The sequence below is a fragment of the Onychomys torridus genome, chromosome 10 (genome assembly GCF_903995425.1).
Source record: "Onychomys torridus chromosome 10, mOncTor1.1, whole genome shotgun sequence".
Lineage (NCBI taxonomy): Eukaryota > Metazoa > Chordata > Mammalia > Rodentia > Cricetidae > Onychomys > Onychomys torridus.
The window spans coordinates 8,060,994-8,067,326 of NC_050452.1; the positions used below are offsets into that span (position 1 = coordinate 8,060,994).

The 6,333-nt window shown below is 51.3% G+C and overlaps 1 protein-coding gene across 2 annotated transcripts in view; it reads right to left on the reverse strand.

Annotated features, from left to right (window-relative positions):
* Xpo1 (exportin 1) overlaps window positions 1–5,783 on the reverse strand; it is a 42,893-nt gene extending 37,110 nt beyond the window's left edge. The window contains exon 1 of one of the 2 annotated variants that reach the window (XM_036200875.1): window positions 4,985–5,783. The gene's annotated coding sequence lies outside the window, so the exon portion shown is untranslated. Of the gene's footprint in view, window positions 1–4,172; window positions 4,240–4,984 lie in introns of those variants that run through there. The other variant, XM_036200876.1, reaches the window with a different exon arrangement.
* Window positions 5,784–6,333: the final 550 nt, after the last annotated feature.

Genomic DNA, 6,333 nt, shown 5'->3' on the forward strand with positions numbered 1-6,333 from the left:
CTGTTCTCGCCGGGCAGCGGAGGTGCACACCTTTAATCCTAGCACTTGGGAGGCCAGCCTGGTCTACAGAGCCAGATCCAAGACAGGCACACGCGCGCACACACACACAAAACCCAAAACCTACTTAGAGAAACCATGTCTCAAAAAGCAACTACAAAAACAACAAAAAATTGTTCTCGACGGGCGGTGGTGGCGCACCTGTCATCCCAGCACTCGGGAGGCGGGGGCAGGGGTGAGTGTGGGGTCTACAGGAGAGTGTGTCTGATTTTTTCAGTTTTTGCATCATGGTCTCTAGCCCTGGCTCACCTGCAACCAAATATGGCCAAGAACAACCTTGAACTTGTGTCAAGACAGGGTTTCTATTGGTTGGCCCGGAACTCACAGAGATCCTCCTGCTTCTGCTCTCCAGAGAGTCCTGGGATTTTAAAGACGTGCACCACCATGACCAGCCCACCTTGATCTTCTAACCCTCCAGTCTACTTCTCCAGTTCCTGTGTACCATGCCCAGTTTACAGAGTGCCAGGGATGGCATGCTAGGCAAGCATTGTACCACCTGTATGCCCAGCCCTTTTAACAAGTTATTTTAAAATTTTAAATGTGATTTCAAGGATTTAAAAAACAAACAAACAAACAAACATACAAACCTATCCTAAGTGAAGCTTTTTAATATTAGTATAGGCATCTGACAGGACAGTGTTAAAAACATCTCGTTTGTATTATACATAACAGTGCTAAGAACCAGTCTAACATCTTAGAACCCAATACCCTTAACCCCATAGAATTTATCTTCTACATTCAAACCACTCAACTACATTACTTTCTATTCCCAACTGTGTTTAAGCATTAAAATACCATCCACACCAAGAGCACAGTATCAGACAAAGTCTCTAATTTGAAATCAACCTGGGTTACATACATCTACTGACAAGTGTCATGCCAGACTAGGACACACAGTAAGATCTTATCTGAAAGAAATCAAAACCTTCAAGCACACACAACCCTTGAATATATGATCAAGAAACATACATTGTGAGAACCAAGCGTAATTCCCATGGATCCAAAATTAGCCTAGACTACAGAATAAGACCTTGTCTCCAAAAAAAAGAGAAGAGAAAAAAAAAAAGTGGGTGGATGGGGAAATAAAGCTAAGGTGCTCCCTGGATTAAGGCATTCTGACTATCCCACCAAACATGGGTAGCACTATTGATTCAGTCAATCCTGAGTGGCATTAGCTCTGAAAAACTATCCAGGGGGAAGAACACTGTGGCTCAATGAGCCTCTAATCCCAGCATTAGAAGGTTTAAGTCAGAGGATCACACTTCCTGCATTGGAACCAGCCTGAGCTACACAGTAAGTTTGTCTAAAACAAATAAACAAAGAACAAAACCAAAGTCTGGTTTTGGTAGTGAAATGAAAGCTAGGGGGTGAGAGGTAGGTGAAGTTCTGTGAAGCCTGGTCTACACAGCCAATTCCAGGGTAGGCCTAAACAAAAATAAGGCAACAGAAAAAGTATAATTCTGGACAACAGGGGCTGGCAAGAAGGCTCAGTGGCTAATGCACCTGCAGCCAATCCAAGGGATCCCTTCAGAGTTCAATCCAAGGGATCCCCTTCCACAATGGACAGGTGACCCCACAACCTGACCTCTTACCTCGAGTGCACAAGCAAACAGATACTCTGCCAACTTCTCTCATTTTGTGGTACCGAGGGGCTAAACCTTGTGAATGCTAGGCACAGCGTGCTATCAGTGAGTATTGCTCTACCCCTTGGCTTGCTTTATTTTGAGATAGAGGCTCACTGAGTTGTTAGCTGGCACTGAACTCTCTCTAGCACAGGAATCCCCTGAACTTGCCACCTGGGATTATAGGCCTGGGTCGTGCCAGTGCCTCAGCAGGAGAATGTTCTTGTAAGTATAGAACACCACTTAATGAGGCAATTCTCCTGCCTCAACTTCCAAGCACTGTGACTACAGATGTGAGTGAGGTCAAACTTAAATTCTGTATATCATCTAAAGAAGACACCTTAAGTATGTCCAGGACACCTTTTAGATAGAGCAATGTTAGAAAACCTTCCAGGATTAGGAAAGGAATAGCATATTTGATTACAGGTTTTGAACAACTAGGTAAGAAAAAGTTGTGTTTTTAAGATCTTATTTTTTAATTCTGTATGTGTTTGTGTGCCTGAGTGCAGGTGCCTGCAGAAGCCAGAGTGACCTGGGGAGTTACAGAATGGGTGCTGGGTCCTAACCACGAGTAGTAGGAACTCTTAACTGCTGAGCCATTCAGCCCTATCCTTTTTTTTTTAAAAAAAATAGCAGTTTGAAACCTGTACTAAGTGGGGCTTGGGGTGGTTTTAGTCCTATATCCCGGCTCCCAGGAGGTGAAGGTGGAGATGTGAATTCCAGGACATCTTGGACTGCAGAGATCCCGAATAAAGAGCAAGGCCAGGTGTGGTCACCCACAGCTTTCATGGCAGCCAAGGCTGCACAGTGGGGCCTGGCTCAAAGCACATGTAGGGCCAGCAGTTTCTATATTTTATTTATTTGAATTATTTAATTGCATATTTATTTATCTGTGGTGCTGATGATACAACTTCAATTTCAGTGCCAAGATTTTATTAAAATATTTATCAGCTGGGCGGTGGTGGCGCACGCCTGTAATCCCAGCACTCGGGAGGCAGAGGCAGGCGGATCTCTGTGAGTTGGAGGCCAGCTTGGTCTCTAAAGCAAGTTCCAGGAAAGGCCCAAACCTACACAGAGAAACCCTGTCTCGAAAAACCAAAAACAAAACCAAAAAACAAAACAAAACAAAACAAAAAAAACAAAAAAAACCCACAAACAAAACCAAAAACTTATCAGGCCAAGATTCAAAGTCCATCATACACTGTTAAGAGATAAAGGCAAGAGAGGAGGCAGCAAGTTCAGGAACTGCCTGTCTCCCATTCAAACTCCTTTTCAGGAGTTCAAATAGTCAGGCTGGAGAGATGGTTCAGTGTTGCTCTTTGAGAAGTCCTGAGTTCAATTCCTAGCAACCATCTATAATGGGATCTGATGCCCTCTTCTGTCTTCCAAACACTCTGTCACATAGGTAAAGATAAGCTTAAAAATACACTAATGTAAAAATGAAGAAACCGCCTGGCATGGCATCAGATGATGCCAGTCATCAAGCTCTTGGAAGGTGAAAGGCAGATCAACACCAAGGCCAGCAGCCTCATCTGCACGAGGCTCAAACAAAACCAAACCCTTGTAAGAGCTGAATGGGCAAACACACCTGTAACCTCAGAAGAGGAGAAAGCACAAGGCCAGAGTGGGGTACACAGTGAGACAGTACCTCAAAAAGAAGAGACCTAAATACTAACATACAAGAGAAAAGAATCTTCATAAACAAATGGCTGTTTCCGCTACTTTCAAGGGCCATAGCTTTTATAGCTTAAAACTTTTTTTTTGCAATCCACGTTTTTCTTGACATACCACAATTTACATGTAGTAAAGATCAGTCAAACGCCCCTAAAGTTTTCACTTTCAAGTCGGTCATCTTTAAGAGTTCAGATGCTGCACTCTCGTGGGGGAAGGGATCCAATCTAAATATACTTAAATACAGTCGTTGGCTATCCTCAGAACTAGAGATTATCTTCCAAATGACCTACCTATTCTTCAACTATAGATACCCAGGAATGGCTGCTTTGTGATCAATGCCAAGTACATTCAGTAGCCCAAATCAAACAGCTTCCAAAACATTCTTTCCACTACCAGCTGAAGACCACACACTAAGTAAACAGCTTTGGAGGCAGTGTTCACCAGAAATGCCCTTTCTTGTTGGTGTTCCCAATCCCAGATTCCACTCGCTGGACTGCGTACAGTGGCGAACCATGCACCAATTCTGTGACTCTACAAGTGATTACCGATATACCTTCAATGTCACTTCAAGCAGCGACAAGCTACCCCTACCAGTTGCCACCCCAAACCCAGAAAACCCTAGCCACTGCTCGGAGGTAATAACTTCACATTAGGTCAGAAAACAAGACGCTACAAAAGACTGCTACTTCGGCGTGTGGGCAATCGCCTGCTTCATTCACTAAGAAACACGCCTCACTAGGAAGGGCCCGCCCTCCCCTGGCTTCCCACCCGAACGACTCTCAGCACTTCTAACTATAGCTCCCAGGAGCACGCACTCACCCCGCCCATACTCGGAGGAGGCATTCAGACGCGGCGCTTAAGTTCACCGCCCCATTCTCTATGCAGCATGCCCTCCGAGTGATCCGCCGTCCCGCCTCGGCGAGCAGTCAGTGCGTCCTCCACTACCACCACCACCACCACCTCCTCTCCTCCGCCCCGAATTCAAGAGACTAGAAGGAGCATCTGGGAGGGCATCACCCACTGTCCACGGCCAGCAGTATATGGTTCCACCAACAAACAAGACACAGAAGCCCCGGGCGAAAAAGCCCTACAACGCGGATCCCCGAAAAAATTTCAAGTCCTCTTTCCCACTTCTTGTTCCACTACAAAACAACAAAAACCACCCATTAGGCTTTCGAGTTTCCCCACCAGGAGAAGGGACTCGGGAGCCCCTCCCTCCCCCATCCCAGGCTCTCCACCGAGGGGCCACGTGATGCAGGCGGACGTTTCAATGCTGCTGCACTAAATATTTCTGGAAACTTCCACTCCTAATAATTTACAGAGACGTTCCCGAGATCACCCCGACTCTCCCCAGCCCTCTGGACTGGGGAAGCCCTTCCACCCACGCGCAGGGGCTCTACCCCGCCACCACGCTGCTCGCCTTCCTCCACCGCCACCCGCACACGCCGATGACCCAGCAGGCGCTCCCCTCCCGCGGCCGCCTCCCCGCCTCCATCGCCCAGCGACAGAAGCGCTTCCATTCAATCGCAGGCTCCGCCGCGGGCCCCGCGCCCGCCCGCCCGCCCGCCCCGCCGCATGCCGGCCGCGCCGCCGCCCGACCCTCGGCCCGAGCACACGGCCGACCGACTTACCCAGAAATTCAACCAACTGCTTCTTCCTTCCTTGTCCGGGCTTGGGGCGAGGGAAGGTGGGGAGGAGGGAGAGGGGAGGAGGTCAAGGTGGGTTTCACAGTTTTCCCACCTTAAAAAAAAAATTAAAAAAGGAAAAAAAGAAAAAAGGAGAGAAGGGCCAAAAAAAAAAAAAAAGAAAAAGCTCAATATTTACTATTCCAGGGACAACTCCACCCAACACACTCACGCACACACACGCGCGCACGCACACACACGCGCGCCCCACCAAAAAGGGGAATTAATCCGAGGAATAAATGCTCCCGCCCGGCTGCGGAGGGAGGAAGGGGGAGGGGAGCGGGCCAGTCCGGGAGACCGAGCCCAGGACCCTCCAGCCGGCGGCGGCGGCGGGAGCAGCGGCGCGAGTCCGCACGGCCGGGGCCGCTCTGCCGCCAGTTGCAGTCCGGCTCCCCCACCACAGGGCTCCCCGCTCACGCCGCGCCGGCGCCGGCCCCCCCACCCGGGCTCGCCTAAACTTTCCCCCTTCGCGTGCTCCTCGGCGACTGGTGGCCCCCCTCCCCCTCGGGATGGTTGCACGACTGCTGCAGCAAAGGCTGGAACAGGCAGGCCGCCGGGGCTGGAGCTACTGTTGCTCTTGCTGATGCTGAGGCTCCCGCTGCTCCTGCCGCGGCCGCTGCAGCCGCTTCTCCCCCTCCTCCTAGTGCCTCAAACTCGGAACCGGTTGAAACCGGTTCAGACTGGGAGATTCCATCTCGGTTGAGTTTTCAGCCCATGGCGCCGCGGAGCGTTTGGAACCTGGGCCTCCGCCCCCAGGCCGCGCGCCCATTGGTCGGCCCCGGCCACAGCCGCGCCACCAGCCTACCTCGGATTGGTCCGGGCGCCCGTCAGTTCTACCCCAAGGCTCCACACGAACCTGCCGCTTCGGCCCCCGCCTCTTTCCAGCAGTGATTTGCCCGCAGAGTGGGGGAGGGGAGGCGGGGCGGGACGCAGAGGAGTGAGTCGGAAGGGCGGGGGGTGGAGGAAGAGAAGGAGGGACGAAGAACGGAGCCCAGCAAAGAAGAGAGCGGAGGAGCCGCACGGAGGATTGGCTGGAGGGAGCTGTCAGTCAAGTGCAGCCCGCCTTCCACTTCCCTTCCCCCTCGCGTGGCTCCCCCTCCCGGTCCCTAGCTTGCGAGCCCGGCCTTTCCGGCTCGCCCATTGGCCGGGCGCCTTTGGTGACGGGGAGGGTGGGGCTCGCTCGTGAGCTAAGGGCGGCGCGAGTTTGAGCGCCGCGCGCGCCGCTCTTTGCTCGGCTTCCCTCGTTCCCTGGTGGCCCGCCCCCTCGGGCTCCCGCCAACTCCAGGGGCCTCGGC